This window comes from Sphaeramia orbicularis, chromosome 12 (assembly GCF_902148855.1).
Source record: "Sphaeramia orbicularis chromosome 12, fSphaOr1.1, whole genome shotgun sequence".
Classification (NCBI taxonomy): domain Eukaryota; kingdom Metazoa; phylum Chordata; class Actinopteri; order Kurtiformes; family Apogonidae; genus Sphaeramia; species Sphaeramia orbicularis.
In genome coordinates, this window is record NC_043968.1 from 78207301 (window position 1) to 78230417 (window position 23117).

At 37.0% G+C, this 23117-nt stretch overlaps 1 pseudogene; it reads left to right on the forward strand.

Annotated features, from left to right (window-relative positions):
- The window catches only part of LOC115429139 (small G protein signaling modulator 1-like), a 43576-nt pseudogene that overhangs the window by 12294 nt on the left and 8165 nt on the right, over nucleotides 1-23117 (forward strand).

The following is a 23117-nucleotide window of genomic DNA, read 5'->3' on the forward strand; positions in this document are numbered from 1 at the left end:
AGATTTCCCAGAATTTTTATGATGCTGGCCAGCCTAATCTTTCTGTGACATTCATCCTTTAGGATCAATCCAACAACACATTTTTCCTCCATGATGAATAAGTTTGTTCAGGATTATGAATAGAATTCCCAAAATTCCCAAAAACATATCTTTTCTGACATGAATTGATAATATTGTGTGGGTCTCCCTTGAGCATAAACCCCCAGACCCCACCCCCCAAGGCCACCTCTGAATTTGGAAACAGCAGTGAAAGTAAATAACAAAATAATAATTGACAGACAATATAAGTAATAGTGACTTGAATACTTCTCAACATCCATTTTTTGTCTAAAAATGTTCTTGTTTTAGTTTTAATGTTATATTCTAACTAAACTAATCCCTCATATGTTTATCTGTTCTGTCTGTTCAACTCTTCTCTTCAGTAAGCAGAACAACTCTTCTCTGAGTAACGACCGTGGGCGTCAGTCCAAACTGGCCAACCTTCCTCCTCAGGCGTTGAAACACTTGTGGATTCGAACCGCGCTGATGGAGAAGCTCCTAGATAAGATTGTCCTGTACTTGGTAGAAAACAGCAGGTATTCTAATGCATTGTTCCTTATGTGTGTAAATGACTCCAGAGTTTGTGTTTTTAACTGTAGAACATCTGTAAGCTCCTTCTTCAGAACATGTCAGTTCAGAATAGATGTTATTTTTCATTTAGCTCATTTGCAGCTGTTGCCCTGCGGGGCGACACGGTGTACGTTTTTCATGTGCATATTATTTCCTGCAGTACTTACTATGAGCGAGAAGCCATGTTGATGGATCCTGTGGATGGACCAATTCTTGCATCACTACTGGGTATTCATCAACCTCACTCACCTTCACTGTTAACCCCAATACAGCGGCTTCAAACTATGGAGCTTTTTAATTCATTTGGAAAAAGAATATGTTATTAAAGAACTGACCAAGTGAACAACAACTTAAAAGTATTCAACATAAACAATGGTTACAGTAGTAACCATTGTCGCTCTAGTTACATGAAATTTTAATTCAGTATTTTTTTCACTTCACATGTTTTAAATGTTCATATATATTTTGATATTAAAGGTGTTATTTATTTTTTTATGAAGCGAAATAAAAGGTTCTGGCACAATTTTACGTACTTCTGCATTACACGAGGAAGGAGAAATACTATCTGTACGTCGAGAATTCCAACAGTTCTTGTTGTGTTTAAGAACTTTATTTCATTCTAAACCAGGGGTCTCAAACATGTGGCCCGGGGCCCAAATGCGGCCCACCAAAGGTTCCAATTCGGCCCGTGGGATGAATTTGCAAAGTGTGAATATTCCACAGTCAAGGTTGTCAAACTCATTTTAGTTCTGGTTCCACATACAGACCAATATGATCCACAACACAGGTGGCAAACATGCGGCCCGGGGGCCAAATCCGGCCTGCCAAAAGGTTCAATCTGGCCCCTGGGATGAATTTGTGAAATGCAAAAATTACCGAAGATATTAATAATCAAGGATGTTCAAATCCTTTTAGGTCATTTCAGTCTAAAGTTGATCAGACCAGTAAAATACTATAATAATAACCTGTAAATAATAAAAACTGTAAATTAATCTCTTTGTTTTAGTGTAAAAAAAAAAAAAAAAGTAAAATTACACAAAAATGTTTACATTTACAGGCTAGTCTTACAAAAAATATGAATACCTGAAATGTCTTAAGAGACGTATGTGGAATTTTAATAATAATCTCCCTGTTACTTAATGTTGTGTGTATTTGTTGATCTATTGTGATCTCTAAGTTGTGATTCACATGTATAAATGATAAACTAAGGTAAAGTAAGTAAGTAAAGTAAATTTTATTTATAGAGCACTTTTCACAGACAGAGTCACAAAGTGCTTTATCAATTCAAATCAGAATCAAATTAAGTTTAGAGACCCAACAGAATCCTTCAGGGGCAAACACTTGTGATTGGTGACAGTGGCGAGGAAAAAAAAAAAAAAAAAAAAAAAAGGTGTAATATTGTTAACATTGTACTTATTTTACTAAGGAATTGTCAGCTTGTTCATATTTGTTCATGTCATGTTCAAGTACAATTTGTGGATATAAACATTTTCATTACAGAATTTACTTTTTACTCTCAAAAGTTCTCATCTTATTACTTATATTATTTTACTGGTCCGGCCCACTTTATATCATATTAGGCTGAATGTGGCCCCTGAACTAAAATGAATTTGACACCCTTGACCTACAGTAAAATAATAACAGCATAAAAACCTTAAAAACATAATGACTCCATATTTTCTTCTCGGTTTGATGTGAAAAAAATTATATTATATTATGCCTATAAATAATGACAACTTCTAATTTTTGTCTTTGTTTTAGTGCAGAAAATAACATTAAATTATGAAAATATTTATATTTACAAACTATCCTGTTACAATAAAATGTGAATAACCTGAACAAATATGAACAACCTGAAATGTCTAAAGAAAATTAAGCACAATTTGAACAATTTTCTTCCTGTTTCTAAGTGTTTAGTGTCTTTGTAGATCTGATCCATAATGCACATGTAGAAATGATAAGTTGAGGCAGAATATTGTTAAAATTGCACTTATTTTTCTTAAGAAATGTCAGTTTTTTCAGGTTATTTACATCTTTTTTGTTTGGATAGTTTAAAAAAGCAAATATTTTCATAATTTAATGGGGTTTTTTGCACTAAAACAAAGACAAAAATTTGGAGTTGTCATTATTTATAGGTTATGATGCTATTATTTTACTTGTCTGGTCCACTGCAGATCAAATCGGGCTGAATGTGGCCCCTGAAAGAAAATGAGTTTGAGAGCCCTGTTCTAAACACAATAAAAAAATATAATATTAAGAATGAAATGAAGTGCTGCTGGAGTTCTTGACCTACAGTTAATTTGAAACTGTACAAAATAGACTTTAAATATCATAATTTATATGATATGACATTTATTTCAGTTTCACTTTGTAATTTATCATTTGAAACTGAATAAATTATTTATATGTGGGGAAAAAAAATCAAAATTTACGTATCAGAAAACATATGAAAACAAGTGGTTCCAGTCATAACAAACCCCTCCCCTTACACATATTGTAGCTTATTTTAGCATCGATCCAGGTGATGTCATCATGTCTATGCGTGTGCTGATGTCAGCATAGACACATTTCACCCATTATAAGTAAATGGGGGGAAAAAAATTAAAAAGTAAAGAAATTTGAACTTTGACCTACTTTTCCCAAAATATAGCCACATCTATTCTGGGTCACTGGTAATATATAAACTCAATTAGGTATGAACTCAACCAATAGTTTTGCTGCTAGAGTGTGAACAAACAAATAAAGTGAACCAAAAACAACAGCCCTTTCCTCCTTTTCAGGGGGCGGGGTCATAAATACTTAAAATTCAAACGAAAATGTAGAATGAAAATGATATTTATCTAAGATATTGGAGACATGGTAGGTGCAGAAATTTACGTTATATTATATATTCAAGTTTCAAATTTAAATGAACGAATGAATGAATTTCTTTTTTTTCAAATACGAGTACATTTCAAACAAGGCACAATGAGATGTATGTGTACATATGTTATAAGTTCCCAAAAGGGGAAATGGAAGATGAGTGAATAAATAAATACACACATAACATATTTAGTTTAGTTTAGTTTATTTATTTTGAATATGCAACAAAACCAAGTAATCCCACTTAGTCTTTACAAATGAAACAGATTATAAGAAATCAAAACAAACAAACCAAAACAAAAACCTGTACATATGCATGAAAACAAAGTATGACTTCATTTGCATATTCGAAAAGGAGTGGGAGGAAGTAGAACTTTTTTAATCCCACCCCTTCTCCCCAAAACAGAACACAAAACATATGCACCAAACCGAACCAAACAAGACAAAACAAAGTAACGTGAATGAATTAATTTTAAAAAACATTTCAGATTAACTTCACGTTTGACCTAGTATCGGCTCGATATCGTTCAAATTGGCTTCTGCTCACAGGTAAGTGTAAATGTACTTTAAGCTCTTTGTTGGTTTGTCTTCCAGTGGGTCCGTGTGCGCTGGAGTACACCAAAGTAAAGACAGCGGACCACTTCTGGACCGACCCCTCTGCTGATGAACTGGTTCAGAGACACCGCATCCACAGTGGACACTGTCGGCAGGACTCCCCGTCCAGACGACCGGCCCTGGTGAGTCCCAAATATCACACGTCAACCATCACTGATGTGCAGCCAAGGAAAGGCTGGCACTGACGTGGAAACGGCCTCATATTTTATCACAGCAACAAGGGATCAGCTATTCCCTCCACCAGGAGGTATTGTGATCACTTTGCATGTGTGTTTGCGTGTTTGTTTGTTTGTTTGTTAGCAAGATAACTCAAAAAGTTATGGACAGATTTTCATGAAATTTTCAGGAAATGTTGATACTGGCACAAGGAACAAATGTTTAAATTTTGGTGGTGATCGGGGGGGCAGATCTGTCTTGGCGGAGGTCTGCGCTCTCCAAGTGCTTTTCTAGTTTGTTTGTGTGTTTGTTTGTTAGCAACTTTACGGGAAAACTCTTACAACCATCTTTACCTAATTGTACCCACAGATAGGCCTAGGCCCTGGGACCAAGCCATTAAATTTTGGGCCAAGTAGTCCAAAGTTCAAGGTCACAGCAAGGTCACAAAATCTACAATTTTCCTATCTGTCATCATTGAGCAATTTTCAAAAATTCATAAAAAATTCAAAATGACTTCGATTAGCCTCCAATTTGATCCACCCGTAGCTTACAACAATATCTTGTATCTGGCACAAAATTACCCACATCCACTGTGGAATGTGGACTCTGTGGACATTTCAGTTTAACATTGAAATCCCATTTACGACACATTTTTCATTGTAACTCAACAAACATTGATTGGAATGTAATATAATTTGACATACACATGACTGGTACCAAGCTTCAACTTTGTACGAAATATCGTTCTGCTCCATTTCTCTTTCGTTATGCTCTGTTGATTTTTGTTATTTTTTTGCACCATTTTCAAAAAATCAAAAAATGCAATTCGTGAAATATCCTTATGAAACTTGTTTTACACATCCACAGACATATGTTCTATGACATAAGTTCCGTTTTTTGCTGTTCAACGAAAATTACGGAAGCAGTTACACAGGGAATTGCCAGGGGGTCACAATTCGTTTTCTCTTACATTCAAATGCTAACTAATAATTTGAAAATGACACCAGTTAGCCAACATGGTTACATTATCGATATATAGGAACTCGTTTGTTTTTTGTTTGTTTGTTGGTTAGTTTGCAAGGTAACTTAAAAAGTTATGGACGGATTTTGATAAAATTTTCTGGAAATGTTGATACTGGCACAAGGGACAAATAATTACATTTTTGGTGGTGATCGGGGGGGGGGGTGGTGATCTGCCTTGGCAGAGGTCTGTGCTCTCTGAGTGCTTTTCTAGTTTTTTAGATATAGTTCTGAAGCATAGGTCAGTGGATGCATTCAATCGGTCCAAAACGCCTCAGTCTGTGGGATGGTGTTTACATTAGGGTGAAAGAAAGAGTGAAACATAATTATCTATGACTGTCCTTATCACATACCTGTTTATATCTGTAAATTATACTTATTTTCATCTATATACATGTATTTGTTTTTATTAGTGGTTTTTGTATTTTGAGATCTAGGTTAGGTTGGTATGGGGGTCGCCACTGGTTCTGGGAGGAGGGGGTTATACTTTGTGTGTCACAAAATCTTATATCATAAAATGGGAATTTCTTTCTCTTTTTTTTTGTACTTTTGGAGATGCACAATGAAAATAAATTTTAAAAAATGATCCAAAAAACTAAACAAAAAAGAACCATCACTGAAAAATGTACGTATGAACGTCTGTGTTTAGTATTTGCTCTCTAACTGTTGTGCTTTTCTCTAACCGTGGATTAGATCCAAAAGCGACAGTCCAGTGGAAGCATAGATGACCGTCCTCTCATGTGGGTGAGGGACTATGTAGAATCCCTCCATCAGAACTCCAGAGCCACACTCCTGTTTGGCAAGAACAATGTTCTAGTGCAACCGGTAAAGGTTTAAAATAATAATATGGGAAATAATAAGAGAAAAGGAGGGATGCACGATAACTGTTTATTACAACCGATACCGATAACCGATAACTTCCTGCTTCTCGTAACTGATACCGATACCAAACACCAATAGTTCCCATTCTTCCAGTTCTTCTGCCTCTTCTTCTTGGTTTTTATGGCGGTTACCAAGGCAACAATGTGCACCGTGTACTGGTGAAATACACCAAATCCTTCTACATAATGCACGTTTCGGCCCTGCCCCGTGTCCATTGTCCGTCCCATTGATGTCCGATTGATGTTGCAACACGGGACACTGGAGAGCGTTTGGGTGCAATGCCACTGATTCACCACAGGAGGACGCTATCATACAAGGAACCACGGGTACAATGCCGCTAGTCTAAGCAATTTACCATAATTTCCGGTTTATAAGCCGCTACTTTTTTCCACACACTGTGAACCTGCAGCTCTAAAATATGCAGCTAATTTATGTTTTCTTGGCTATCGATCGATCTGGCTGACAAAGAAGGAAATAGAGCTGCAGCACGTAAGCTTGGCATCAATGAAACGATAGTGAGACGTTGGAGATGGGGTGAGTGCGGCTTATAGTCCGGAAAGTACGGTAGATTTATAATTATGGGCTGTGTTTATCAGTGAAAACTTTAATTATCGGACTTATCAGAACGACGTCATGTTTTTCAATATCTGACTGATAATTATCGTGCATCCCTGGAGAAAATCCTTCTTTTTGTGTTGTTGTTACTATAGTGATGACAAATGTCCTGTAATACTGTAACAGTTCTTCCTTTTGTCTGCAGAGAGACGATATGGAGGCCATCCCAGGATACCTGTCTTTACATCAAACCGCAGATCTGATGACACTGAAGTGGACGCCCAATCAGCTGATGAACGGCAACGTGGGGGAACTCGATTCTGAGAAGAGGTCAGACTGACAGCAGCTCGGTTTCTTTTTTTTGTTGGAAAAAGACAAACTCATGGGGTCCAACATTTGTGGGGGGGCCCATAGAGCAGAGGAGGGGGTCCAGTGGATACAGGTTAGAAGGTGTGAAAATTTTCGTGTAAGGTCTGCTGAATGATAGAGGAATAGAACCAGGAGTTGGACGTTGAAAGTAAGTTTCACTTTCGTTTCACACCAGCGTTAGTTACATTAGTTATGGATCACACCCCCACGTGTATAACTGCCTGCCCCCCCGCCTCTGTTTTTTATCACACCCTGTATATATGTGTTCATAAAAACATAAAACACAGCATAAATACAAGAACATTGTATAAATGAGGACATTTTTAGAGGAGTGATACAAATACTGGGTGGTTAATGGATGTAAACTTGATCCATTTGTCCCACATATGATCCAGTTTGTCTCCCTGGATTCTGATAAAGTCAGTTTTTCCAGTTTGAATATTTGCCAGATGATCCCGTACCAGTCTTCTATTGTTGGTGGAGTTGGGCTGAACCATCTTCTGGTACTAGATTTCTTGCTGGCTGCAAACAGCGCCTGGAATAGTTTTGTATCCTCCCTCTGTTCTTGTTCAGCGACATCACCAAGACATAAATGTACACTGTCGTAGATAATATGAACCTTAACCCTTTCATGTGTGAATTATGAGAACCTTAGTTGAGATTTTTTTGCTGAGTGTTTTTATTCCTTTTTAGGCATGAAAAAAAAAAAAAAGTGATTGAAATTTTTTATAACCCTATTTTTCATCGAGTTACAAAAATGTCCTCTCAGCTGGACACCATGCATTAAATTTTTGAAGAAAAGAAACATGCGTTTAAAACCCATCATCAGAAAGTGATATACTGTGTGAAAACTATGAAATCAAAACATTTTTCTTGCAGCTAATCTGATGTTTTCTCACTTTTTAACATACTCTAACCCTATAACACCAAACATATCATATTTGATACATGGGTTTTGAAGCCCTCTACCAAGGTTATTATCGTTAACGAAAACTAACGAAATGACGAAAACTAGAATTGTAAAAACATTTTCGTTAACTGAAATAAATAAAAACTATAATTAAAATAAAAAAATGATAACTAACTGAAACTGTACTGTGTGCTTATGAAACTAACTAAAACGTTTAAAAATTATGAATAAAATTACCTTAGTTTTCGTCTTTGTCAATGTCGGATTGATATGAAATTGATTTATTTCCCTCCAGCCCTTTTAATTAGAGGCACCATACAATATTTAATGGTCCGTCACTTCTCGTCACTTGTCGTTTAGAGTCGTCTCCCCATCCTCACTCTACCTGGAAACTAAAGTTGGGAGAAAGCAGCAGAGTCATGTATGGGATTTATTTGAATATGATGACGAAGAAGAGAAAAGATATAAAAAAAACCCCCCTAAAACTAAATGAAAACTAAGCATTTAGAAAATAACAAAAATAAAAACTAGCAAACCTGCTGTAAAAACAATTTAAAACTAAGTGAATTAGAGGAAAAAAAAGTCAAAACTAAATAAAACTAAACTATAATGAAAAATCCAAAACTATTATAAACTTGCCCTCTACATGATCAGTGTGATATTTTTTTTCTTGAAAAACCTGATGTATACTATTAGATATATTCAATACATGGATAATGCACCAGGGGGCAGGAATTCATTCACCAGACGCCCTTCCAGTGACACTACATGATTGTCATTCATGAGGAAGGAGGAAGAACTTTGCCAATTTTGAAAAGGAATTACCAATTTTTTAGACATGTTTGTGTTATATTATGTTTTTGTTTGTTCAAAAATAATATTTGAGCATGGAGACCCGATGTATCAAATATGATACAAAATTCAAACTTATACATGGAAATTGATATTTGAAAAAACATTTTTTGGGTTGTTCAGAAGGCCCAATAAAGGCTCCAGTTCCAAAGAACTAGAATTTTCTGTCAATGATTTAATGGTTCAGGTTTTACAGGGTTAATACTAGTTATTACTGACTTCATGGAGATAACATGCCAAAAAAAAAAAAAAAAAGAAAACTGTTAATTACAGTCTAATAACAATTAGCAATTGATTTACACTAAAACATCTTACTGCAGATCAGGTTTATCAAGAACAGCAAAGTTACAGTAATGTATGAACTGCAGTGTATGGGATGATGCATAAGCGTCCACTGTGTTGGCTGATATGGAACTAAAACAGCAAAACCCATGAATATACAAGAGAACAGCTGGAGAAGAGCTGTCCACTGGAGTGACCACTATGCATGAAAGGGTTAAAGACAGATATCAGAGTCCGGTGGATACCACTCCAGTACTGGTGCCAGTAGCTCAGTTCCACAGGACTAATGACATGTTTTTATGGAAGCTAATGGCTGGTTCTTACCGATCTTTCTCTTAGTGTCTACTGGGATTATGCAATGACGATTCGTTTGGAAGAGATCGTCTATCTCCACTGTCATCAGCAAGGTAATTTTTTTCTCCCTCCTGATTTTGCACCTCGATGTATGTATGGTGTTGTCAACCAATGTCAAATACTGCCATGTCCTAGTTACGTAATTCAGAGTTTTAGTCGCTGTTGAAATGAAAGCTCACAGTGTCGACCTCTCCAGTTAACAGCGGCGGGACGGTAGTTTTGGTGAGCCAGGATGGAATCCAAAGACCTCCTCTGCATTTCCCCAAAGGAGGACACCTGCTTCAGTTCCTCACATGCCTTGAAACCGGACTGCTACCACATGGACAGCTGGACCCGCCCCTCTGGAACCAGAGAGGAAAGGTGAACAGAGCCCTTCAGAATACCTACTGTTTTCATAAATGATGCAGAAATACAACAACAGATCAGAAAAGCATGGGGTGGTTCGGAACATAAAAATAAAAAAAATAACAGTGGACAATATGAATTCAGCATGTTTCAGGTTTTATCACAGTGTTGAACCATCAGTGTGATCCTCCATGATGACAAAGTTTATTCTACACAGTCCATGTAAACGTCTGTGTGAGGGAAAAACCCACCAAGCTCATCACTGCAAAAAGGAGTGTCTGAAACAAGATAAACACACTAAATCTGAGGTGAAGGGACTGAAGACAAGTGAAATATCTGTCCATGCAGCAAGAGAATTCTACTGGACTAGATCTGTTGAATTCAGATTAAATCTAGAAATAATCCTGTCTACAGATGAACATTTAAAATTAAAAAATGAAGTCTTAAAACAAGATCAATTATCTAAGACTTCTAAATCTAAGTTTTGGTTTTTCTTTTTTTTTTCTTGGTAAGAACCAAATAATTTGCAGTGTGATTTTCAAGAAAGGGAAATGTACTTATTTTGGGGATATTAATCTGTTTTGTTTTGTTTTCCTAGTTTTAAGTGTTGATAGAAATGCAAGAATGTCCGCCTTGTTTTTAAAACATATATCTTTCCTTTTCTAGGTCAGAGTTTGCAGCTTATTTTGAGACCAAATGATCTAGAAATGAGCTCTAATAATAAGCAACACCAGCAGCTGATGTTTTACCACGTATACAACCAATGTTTTCAACTTATTTTAAGGAATAAATGAATGTTCTACATTCAAAGACACAGAGACAAAGCAATGTCAAACAAACATCTGTACTCATCAGCATCACAAAGATTTGTGTTTTTCCGACACAGTTCATGATATATCTATTTTTATAGTTGTCTCTGATGTTTTCTCTTCACTACAACTCTCTGTTTGTAGCCTCTCTCACCAGCTAAAGCAGTTCACTCTATGGTAGTGGTGTTTTTACCTCATGTTTTAATGCTTCACCCATATGTTGTTGTTCTGAATGGCTCCATATGTCGCAAAGATTTGAAAAATTTAAGAGAAAAAACTTAAGAGACTTTCATGACCAATTTTTCATCAGATCTATAAAACCCCAGTCATATCCTCAGTATCACGAATCTGTAAGTCTTTCTGTCATTACTCACCTGAATCTCTTGCATCACAGTGAACAATTCCAAAATGTCATCCACCATAAAAAAACTATATGTTTACAAACAGAGCCGGTAGGTCACTCAGGCATCTTGGGAATTTTGTTGCGACCTGCATTATGGGAAATGGAGGTTCGCGCAGCCGCCTGACAGCGGCAGCGCAACCATATGAAATTAAATGGATGAAAGAAACACAACGCAGAAACGGCTGGAGGAATATGCATAGAGGGAAGGGAGCTCCTGCCGTTTCCGCATTGTGTCTGTAGCAGCTACCTCTGCAGGTGGCTGTGTGAACCTCCATTTCCCATAATGCACATCGCAACAAAATTCCGAAGATGCCCGAGTTACCTGCCGGCTCTGTTTGTAAACACATGGTTTATTTATGGTGGATGGCACTTCAAAATCGTTCACCGTGATGCAAGAGATTCAGGTGAGTAATGACAGAAAGACTTACAGATTCATGATACTGAGGATATGACTGAGGTTTTACAGATTTGATAAAAAATCGGTCACGAAAGTCTCCCGCACCTTTAACACAAGATTTTGACGACTGAACAGTAGTAAAACAGTGTAATTCAGTACACTACATGAATATAAAGTGATAGAAAAAGAAGACTCTTCATTGGTCAGTACATATTATAAATGTGGATATGCAACACACATCAAAATTGTCCTCCTCCCTTTAACCAAACACCACTGTGTGGTGTTTTTTCATGTGGTGTTTGGACAGCACAGGCTGGAGGCCTGTTAGAAGAGCATTACAGTAGTCAAGGCAGGAGATAACCATGGTCTGGACCAGGAGCTGGTGGCCTGTTGGGTTAGGTGTGGTCTGATCTGTCTTATATTGAATAGAGTAAAGTGACATGATCAGGTGGCAGAGGCAACATGATCTGTGAAGGTCAACTGATTATCAATCATGACCGCCAAGTTTCTAGCTACTTTTGTAGGAGCAAGAGATAAGGAGTCAGTTTTGATGGAGATGTCCTGCTGTATGGTTGGCTGAGCTGGGAAGACCAGCAGCTCAGTTTTGGACAGGTTTAGCTGGAGGTGATGGGCTTTCATCCATGCAGATCTGTCAGAGAGACCATCTGAGACTGTGGAGTCATCAGGGGGGAATGCCACATAGAGCTGGGTATCATCAGCATAGCAGTGATATGACAACAATGTGAGCGCATGATCTGACCCAGTGAGGTGGTATACGGGGCAAAGAGGAGGGCCCCCCGCACAGAGCCTTGGGGGACCCCCGTGGCAAGGTGGTGGAATGTTTGCAAGAGCAGAGCAACAAATTGACACCTGAGACACTTAGGGCCGGATCTATCAAAGGTTTGCGTGTATTAAAATGTGTGCAAACTCATTGCACACGCAAAAAAATGTACAAACTAATTTACTAACAGTGCGCACTAAGGGTTGCGTCTTTCAAAGGTGCAAAATAGCGGGTCTGCATCCAGTTAGTACATTTGCCACAATGAATATGCAATTTGGGGCATTTACACGCAGTTATACGTGTGCTGGGAGGAGAAAATGTAAATATATTAATTTAATACATGCAAAGTGATTTATCAAACTCGAACGCAATTTTGCTCATAGAAACTGCGTCTATATTTAACACATCTCAAAAGGAGGTGCAAACGGGTTGGATGCGTAATTGCGCTCACATGGTAGTTGTTAGGAGACAAAGAAATGATGAAACGAGAATGCATTTTTCACCCTCGTGTGAAGATATTTGGAGTGATGGAAGAAAAAATATGCAGAAGAAAAAATTGCGTCTGGATCATTCAGCGCACTGTTTCCATTAATGCTGTCGTATCCCAGAGCAGTTTCTACAGTGTATTGTCTCCAGTAGCGCATGTAAAACCCTCATTTAAATAGGGCGGTCTCCAAGACTTTGCACCTGTTGTAATTTGCACAAGCAATCTTGGTAAATCACCTGCAAACTGTGATCACACCTCAGATGCAAAATTCTAGATTGTGCAAGCAAATTACTACACGCAAATTGGGATCTTAGTAGATCCAGCCCTTTGTTAGGTGTTTTCAGTCGTTTCCATACCAACCCAACTCCAATGACCTGTTGTTACTAATGCACTCACTATACTTCAGATTAGAGTCCACATGTGGTGCCTTTGTTTTGATTACAGGGGAAAGTTTTTCCCAAACTTCGGAAGAGGAGTCCACAGAGCTCATGTGACTCTGTATCAGACAAGGAAGAAGATGAAGCAACTGATTATGTGTTTCGGATCCTCTTTCCTGGCAATCAGATGGAGTTCAGTAAGTGTCCTTAGTCTTCCTCTGCCTATTTAGGCTGATTGAATACAACTTCAACAACGATTGCATCTAAAATGACAAACCGATGGACACACATTTGTTTTCCGTGGTACATTCACTGCATGATCATTACATCTAGTTATTTGCTTCATTTCTTTATTTTTTGCCCGTTAGGTCCCTGTTTGTCCATTTCCCATTATAGTCCCATCAGCCTTAAGGAGCCTTGCATGGACACACCCTTAATATGTCTGCCTCATCTCCATCTTCATCCACCAGCTTGGTTTGGTTTTTCCTTAATTTTTAAAAACATTGTATTATTTGTAGACGTGTATTTTACTAGGTTTTGGTGCTAATAGCTAACAGCTGTTTTGGTGTGCAGTGGCCCTGGAGCTAATGGACCAAGGAGTAAGCATGTGGCAACCGACCCAGAGAAAATCCTCCTGCTCTTCCTGCTCACAGAATGGTTCATCAGATGGTTCTTTGCCTTATGGCTGCAACCAAGAAAGGTAAGCATTTCAATATAAGTTCAACCCTGGATGAAGACTGTCACAGTTCACTAAGTGCACTAATGTCACACCAACAGGGCTCCGTTAAAGCTCCTTTGTGACACCATGAAGTACCAGATCATTTCTCGTGCTTTCTATGGATGTGAGTAGAAACATCTGCTGTTGCTGTAAATAATTAATTTATGATCAAAAACTTGGCTCCTGTCAGTGTTTTAATATGTTTTTGTATTTGTCGGCTGTATTTATGTGTATGTTACTTTTCAAGTTAAGTACAAATGCTTCAAATATATGTTCAGTTAGACCAGTGGTTCTTCTTTTTCTGTGCCCCCCCCCCCCCCCCCCCTTTGGAGGACCATAACCTCCAATCCCCCCTCAACCCCAATAATATTGTAACAGTGGTGCAATTATAACTTTTATTGACAGAAACATCAATATTATAACAATACTTTCTGCTTTTCCTTGAATAATTTGTTGTTCAAATTAAAAATAGATTTTTGTTTGAATAACACAAATAAACTCACCCAGACTGCTCCGAGACAATATTTATACAAATAAAAATAGGAAATGTACAGTTATCTCCAACTCTGACAGTAAAGTTCCTTTTTTTAGTCCAAAAAACACATGTTAGTTCCACAGATGAACATGTGACCAATATCAGTGGGTCCATGAGCCCATTTCCATTGGACATCTGAGAACATTAAAGTCCAAACTGGTCCAAAACACAAACATGTGTGTCCATGTGTCTTTTCCAGTCCAGTTCTTGTCCATTGTCCAAACCTAAACTCTTTGTCTAGTCTAGTGACAGATCACCATGGCAGTAAACTGGTTTGGTGGACGTCCATAAAATGAGTCCAGGGTGCTCCAACCATCAAGCATTAGTTCCACCTTATACATGTTCTAACCTAAAGAACAAAAAACACCCAAGACTGATCCCATGACCCCCCTGGGAAGACTTCACACACCCCTTAGGGGGCCCACCCCACAGTTTGACCAACACTGAGTTAGTGATATCGTTGCTGAAAAAGTCCCTTTTTCGTCATTTTTCTCTAAAAACTTTTGAATTTACTCTGAGTTTTCATAAACATCTACATTATCAGTGAATTAAATATAGGAAAATACAGAATTTACACTGAAAAAAGCTAAATACAGAGGATAATATAATTTAAAAAATGATGATAAATCAGTTAAGGAAAGTTAAATAGAGAGAAAAAATTGCCACAGAAGTACCACTAGGTCTTTATGGGTTAAGATAATACTAGACATACTTAATGAGATGCCATCAGTGTAGTTGTCTACTGTTGTGTTCCTGAAAAAGTAAACATCTATTCAACTATCATCTCTCTTTCTCTCTCTCTCTCTAATATGTGTATATATATATATATATATATATATATATATATATATATATATATATATATATATTTATATATTAATTTTTTTTTTAATTGATTTATTTATTTATTTGTATGTATGTATGTATGTATGTATGTATATATTTTGTTCAGGGCTGGCGTACTGCCGTCACCTGTCCACAGTTCGTACTCATCTATCTGCTCTGGTTAACACCACTATCGTGGATCCTGATGTTCCTGCTGATGCCTACAGTGGGCTCTCGGTGGAGGTTTGGGGTCATTTCCTCCAGGACAGCTCTGTAAGAGTCATACCCAACTGTGACCGATGAAAAACTTAGATTTTTTAAATTATTCCAGTGTAGTGTGATGTCAGAGTAAGCTGATGAAAACAATCTCATCATGTTTAGGCCTATGAGGAAAAGGAGATCCACAGACTGGTGTATTTTGGTGGAGTCGCCCCTTCAATTCGTAAAGAAGTGTGGCCCTTCCTGTTGGGACACTACCACTTCAGCATGACTGAGAAATGCAGATTGGAGGTATTTATGTCCACATCACAGATTCCATGTACTCAGGCTGCCGTCTGGCTTACATACAGTGTGTGTTTCAGATCGATGAGCAGATGAGGACCATGTACGAACACACTATGAAGGAGTGGCAGGGGTGTGAGGCCATCGTCTGCCAGAGAGAGAGAGAGAGAAACATGCAGAGGCATTAGCCAGATGTTTGTCCGGGGCCAGTTTGGAAAGAGGACCAGTGCAGAGGGACTCCACCATCAGCACAGATGCAAGTTCAAAAAACTGCATCATTACAGTGAACTCCTACTGTCAGGACATGGTGGACAGTTGTGTCTGATCTGTGTCTGTTGTTTTTCCAACTGCAGTCTTCTCTCAGTAGCAGCTCAGGTCATCAGAATGTCCAGTCCCAAAGTGACTCCAGCAGTAGCACACAGGTAAACCACAACGACTACAGAGTTACAAGCTCATCTACCTGATGCTTTTACTACCATCACTACTGATTCCATCCTTTGTCTGCTCTTTGACACCTGGGGTCATTTTGGGTCATTCTGGCCCTTTGGATGAATTTGTGCAAAATGCAAAATTACACTAAGATATTAACAGTCCTTTTAGTTCAGGCTCCACATTCAGACCAATTCAATCTCAAGGGGACAGGATTCAGTAAAATACTATCATAATAACATGCAAATAATGACAAATCCAAATTTTTCTCTCTGTAAATGCAAATATTTTCATGTATTTACACTAAAACAAAGTAGAATTTTGCAAAAAATGTGAATAACCTGAAAAAATATGAACAACCTGAAAGGTCTCAAAAGAAATAAGTACAATTTTAATAATATTCTGTCTGTTATTAAATGTTTTGTGTATTTGTAAGTTATAATGTAAATGTGTAAATGATAAACTGACGCATAATAGTGTTAAAATTACACTTTTTTTTCAGTCTGTTCATGTTATTCACATCTTTTGAAAGGATAGTTTGTAGATGTAAACCTTTTCATAATGTAAATTTACTTTTTTTGCTCTAAACCACAGAGAAAAATTTGGAGTTGACATTATTTATATATTATTATGTAATTATTTTCCTGGTTCGGCCCACTGCAGATCAAATTTAGCTGAATCTGGCCCCTGAACTAAAATGAGTTTGACTCCCCTGGTCTACATGCTTTGGATAATTGTCAGCAGTTGTGTGAAAGGCGTGCAATCACGGTTAATGGGATTACACCTGTAAAACCCACTGATAACCGCTTCAGCTTTGAGCACATTCAGTCCAAAGTAGTTGCATGCTCATCTCTTTGCTTTGATCCACACCAGGTATTTGAATATGTTGAAGCAGCAGAACAGATTGAACCTGAGCCCACAGCGGAGGGGGGAGAAGGAGGGATCCCAGATGAACCTGCACATGCTCAGTCTGTCCACCTGCAGCCGCTCTTCGACACAAGTGTCAAATCAGCAGCCAGGATTCAGATGTCAGTTCACCAACCACCGAACCACCGGCCCAGTCCGCTAACCCTCCAAAGGGAACTACAGCTGGAGAAGAGCCAATGAGGAGCCCAGCAGCCAGTGAGTCAGCTGGAGGGGGGTCAGGGGGGCGGACCCAGCAGCCAGGGACGAGGATTTCAACCACAGGGACAACAGAGGGCACGGATGTTTCCATGGTTGATGAGTCCGTAAAAGGTACGTTGTGACGCAGCCATGAGGACATCCAACAGAAGACCAGTCTGCAGCTTTAAACACAGACGAACTCGATAAGAACGTGAAATCGGGTCCAGAAAACATGAATGTTCTTAAGCTAGAAACAGAGATTCATAATGAATACTTCCAAGCGCCACCACTTGGCCAGACTCTGACATTTCAAGCGAACAAGAGCACAGATGTGGCAGCGGAGGCCTTGTGTCCGCTGACATCAGACAAAGACGACCAGACGCCAGAGCTGACCGACAAACGGGAAACAGCGTCTGAAACGACCCCGTCACCAAAGTCTACAGCTGTTCCATGGAGACAGAAAGGACGGACACTAAGACAGCAGCTTCAAACCCACCTGAGGCTACCAAAGACAAAGCTGCTGAAATAACACATGACAAACCTGGGTCCGATTCACCTGTGAGACAAGTGCTGAACGCTCTTCAGTCGGCGTCCAGAGGCAGTCTGTCCTTGTCCAGACAGTCTCCAGACACAAGCAGATTCAGACGACTCTCCTTCAGCCTTGGAAATGGAGGACATCCCCGCAGGAATAACATGCGTGACATCTGAAGACAACAGGACCAGGCCTTTGGCGGGCCTCGCTGCACCCCCCCTGTCTCTGGACCAGAGACAGAAAGCAGCATCTGAGGACCTGGTCCTGGACCCGCATCTGGACACAGCCTGTAACACCAGTCCAGACGGCACAGACCTGGGACTGTCAGAGGACGAGCCTGAGATGGACAACATGCTTCCTGGTCCAGAGTCTGCAGACATGGAGGGAGACATCAAACAGGACGAGTCCTCAGAAGAACAAACCTATTCTGTAAGTTTTACCGTATCTCTCTCTATCTCTGTCGCTCTCTCTTTTTCTCCTCCTTTACTCTCTCTCTTTAACCCCAACTGGTCAAGGCAGACGTCCATCCTCCAGGAGTCTGGGTCTGCTCCAGGTTTCTGCTGTTAAAGGGAAGTTTTTCCTTCCACTGTCACCAGTCACAAGTGTTTGCTCCTGGAGGATTCTGTTGGGTTTCTGTGAATTGGCTTAGAGTCTGGTACCGACCAACTTGATATGTAAAGCGTCATGAGAGAACTTTTGTTATGATTTGGTGCTATGTAAATAAAATTAGATAGATAGACAGACAGACAGACAGACAGACAGACAGACAGACAGACAGACAGACAGATAGATCTATCTATCTATATCTATCTATCTATCTATCTAGCTATCTATCTATCTATCTATCTATCTATCTATCTATCTATCTATCTATTATCTATCTATCTATCTATCTATCTATCTATCTATCTATCTACTCTATCTATCTATCTATCTATCTATCTACACTGGGTTAAAAAAAAAAATGTTTTTTTGCAAGTTGTCTAGGTTTTTTCACCTGAATTAGGACCATTTTGTCCAAAAATGACATCTGTTTTTCTCAATCAGGTCAGGTTTTTTTGCTAATTTGATTTTGAAACATTTGATCTTCTCACAAAATTGATTACATTTTTGTGACTTTATTAGTTGATTTTTTTATATAGTTCTCACCCAAAATAGGTTTTAAGAGAAAAAAAATCATTTGATCACTTGATTCCTGTTAGGTATAATGGTGTATTCACCGCAGATGTAGCAGAATAGGTCAGGCTTATTTTTGCAAGATCTTCTAGTCGAAGCCATTTCATTCACCTGTAATATTAAAAAAACATTAATCATAAATTGGTAAAAGTAAAATCTTCAGAACTCATTTATTGCAAGAAATATGAAAGAATTTTGTATCATATGATGTGAAAATGCCCATAAATGTAAGCAAAAATGTTAAAAAGCCAATATGTAGCATAGTTCAGAAAGTGACCTGATTGAGCAAAATGAATGTGATTTTTGGATTCAGCACACCAAAATTATCCTAAATCAGCTCAAAAACTTCAACAATAAATTTGCTGTTGACCAGTGTAATCAAAGGGTTGACCGTCCAGTCGTGTGCCGTTGTGTCCTTGGGCAAGACACTTCACCCACCTGCCTCTAGCGTCACTCACACTGGTGTATGAATGTGTATGAATGTTCAGTGGTGGTGGGAGGGGCCACAGCTGTGGATACAGACGTAGTAAAACCACCAAGGATGTGAATAATGGATCAATAATGTAAGCACTTTGGGTGAATTGAAAAGCACTACAGAATCTAATCCATTATTTATGTATTTATTTTTTTCAGCAAGAACAGCTGGATATGGTATTTAATCAATTTGCATCGCATCGACAAAGACGTGAGACGCTGCGACAGAACATACTGGTACTTCACTCCCACCAACTTGGAAAAGCTTCGTAACATCATGTGCAGGTAAGAAGTCGAATAAATTATGTCAAATTTGTTTTGTGAATTAAGTTTGAAAAATAATAGCTTACAGAATATAGTTACTGTTTATAATTACCAATGTAAATCTATAAATTACTTCATCAAAATGTAATCTAAGTAATCTAGATTGTTACATACAAACTGCAGGTGTGCTGAAACTGTCAGCTCTTTTAAATCAAGGTTAGACTCATTTGTTTCCAGCTGCCTTTGAGTAAAGTAGGTTTGTGTTTTGTTTTCAGTTCTAATACCTGCACTGAACTCACAGTTATAACTGTTCTGGTTGCTTTTAATCCAGACTGTTTTTAGCTTTTCATTTAACTGTCTCTGTATCTTGTTTTGATTTCTGTCTTTCTTTTTATTCTTTCTGCACTTTCCTTTTGACTAATGTCTTATTCTCTTTGATTTTCATGTAATTTTATGTGTTGCTGTGCCTTTGTAAAGCACTTTGAACTGCCCTGTGTATGAATGGGGTTGTATAAATACATTTGCCTTTCCTTACACTGCAAAAATCTGATCTGACCAAGTGTATTTTTCTCATTTCTAGTCCAAATAGTTCATCACACTTAAAATCAGACAGAATCACCTGAAGAGGAACTTTTCAGTGAAATATAAGAACTGATTTATAGACAATAGATCTGGAAAATCTGATTGCAACAAATCTTACCAAGATAAGTTTCACTTGTTCCATTGGCAGATTTTTTTTTTTGCTTGAATAAGCAAAAAAAAAAAACTTGAATTAAGCAAATAAATATATATCTTGAATTAAGCAAAAAAAAAAACTCTCGTCTTAAGCAAAAAAATCTTGAATTAATCAAAAAAAATTTCGACTTAAGCAAAAAATCCTGAATTAAGCAAAAAAAATCTGAATTTAGCAAAGAAAATTTTGAATTAAGCAAAAAAAAGTCTTGAATTAAGCAAAAAATCTTGATTAAGCCAAGAAAATCTTGACATAAGCAAAAAAAAAAAAATCTCAAATCAAGTGAAAAATTGAATTAATTGAATTAAGCACAAGATCTTGAATCATGCAAAAAAAAAAACAAAACAAAACCTTGAATTAAGCAAAAAAAAAAATCTTGAATTAAGCAAAAGATCTTGAATTAAGCAAAAAAAAAAAAACTTCATTAAGCAAAAAGATCTTGAATTAAGCTAAAAAATCTTGAATTAAGCAAAAAAAAATCTTGAATTAGCAAAGAAAATCTTGAATTAAGCAAAAGAAATCTTGAATTAAGCAAAAAATCTTGATTAAGCAAAGAAAATCTTGACATAAGAAAAAAAATCTCAAATCAATCGAAAAATCTGGAATTAAGCAAAAAAAAAAAAAATCTTGAATTAAAGAAAAGATCTTGAATTAAGCAAAAAAAAAAAAATCTTGAATTAAGCAAAGAAATCTTGAATTAAGCAAAAGATCTTGAATTAAGCAAAAAAAAAAAAAACTCTCGTCTTAAGCAAAAAATCTTGAATTAATCAAAAAAAATTTTGACTTAAGCAAAAATCCTGAATTAAGCAAAAATCTTGAATTTAGCAAAGAAAATTTTGAATTAAGCAAAAAAATCTTGAATTAAGCAAAAAATCTTGATTAAGCCAAGAAAATCTTGACATAAGCAAAAAAAAAAATCTCAAATCAAGTGAAAAATTGAATTAATTGAATTAAGCACAAGATCTGAATTATGCAAAAAAAAAAAAAAAAAACCCAAAACCTTGAATTAAGCAAAAAAAAAAAATCTTGAATTAAGCAAAAGATCTTGAATTAAGCAAAAAAAAAAACTTCATTAAGCAAAAAGATCTTGAATTAAGCTAAAAAATCTTGAATTAAGCAAAAAAAAAATCTTGAATTTAGCAAAGAAAATCTTGAATTAAGCAAAAGAAATCTTGAATTAAGCAAAAAATCTTGATTAAGCGAAGAAAATCTTGACAAGAAAAAAAATCTCAAATCAATCGAAAAATCTGGAATTAAGCAAAAAAAAAATCTTGAATTAAAGAAAAGATCTTGAATTAAGCAAAAAAAAAAAATCTTGAATTAAGCAAAGAAATCTTGAATTAAGCAAAAGATCTTGAATTAAGCAAAAAAAAACCCAAAAACCTTCATTAAGCAAAAAAAATCTTGAAATTAAGCAAAAAAAAAAAATCTTGAACTAAGAAAAAAAAAGATCTTCAATTAAACAAACAAAAAAAAAATCTTGATTTAAATAAAAAAAAATCTACCAATGGAACAAGTGACAATGATCTTGTTCAGATCTGTTAAAATCAGATTTTCCAGATCTATTGTCTGTAAATCAGTTCTTATATCTGACTGAAAGTTCCTCTTCAGGTGATTCTGTCTGAGTTTAAGTGTGATGAGATATTTGGACTAGAAATGAGAAAAATACACTTGATCAGATTCAGATTTTTGCAGTGTACGTTTGATTATTATTATTCTTTTTTATTATTACTGGTCAATTTGGTTCAGAGTCAAATAAAAACAAACTGGCATTAACTGTGTTGTCTTCCTTACAGTTATGTGTGGCTCCATCTGGACACAGGTTACGTTCAGGGAATGTGTGACCTTCTAGCTCCTCTGCTTGTGATTCTGGATGATGGTCAGTGGTACTTTTAAAACATCTGTCAGTCAGCTCTTTCTTTCCTAAATGCTCTAGGAGGTTTCATGGATACTAACTCTGACGGTATTGGATGCATGTGTTTTCCAGAGGTCATGGCGTTCAGCTGCTTCACTGAACTGATGAAAAGGATGAACCAGAACTTCCCCCACGGTGGTGCCATGGACTCCCACTTTGCCAACATGCGCTCTCTGATCCAAGTATGTACAGTAAATCCACATCCATGCACCTGAGGCTGCGTTCACACAGGACCTCTTAATGCACAAGTCAAATTTTTTTGTGTGAAATATGACTTTTTTGCCAGCCTGTCCATCCGTTTGTCTTTCTCAGTAAGAAATCTGTCTGGAATCGTGGGGCTTGAATCCAAATATGAAGGCGAGACCGAGTAAACCAATCACAAATTAGACCAGGGGTGTCAAACATGTGGCCCGGGGGCCAAATGCGGCCCGCCAAAGGTCCAGTTTGGCCCCTGGGATGTTTTTGCCAAGTGCAAAAATTCCACAGTCTTGAATTGAATTAAGCAAAAACAATGTAGCTTGAATTAAGGAAAAAAATTTTGAATTAAGCCAAAAAAAATCTTCAATTAAGTAAAAAAAAATCTTCAATTAAGCCAAAAAAAAAAAAATCTTCAGTTAAGTAAAAAAATCTTCAATTAAGCCAAAAAAAAAATCTCAAATTTAGCAAAAAATCTTGAATTAAGCCAAAAAAAATCTTCAATTAATTTAAAAAAAAAAGAAGCTTGAATTAAGCCAAAAAAAAAAAAATCTTCTAGTAAGTAAAAAAAAAATTTTTTTGAATTAAGACAAAAAAAAAATCTTCAATTAAGTAAAAAAAATCTTGAATTAAACAAAAAAAGTCTTCAAT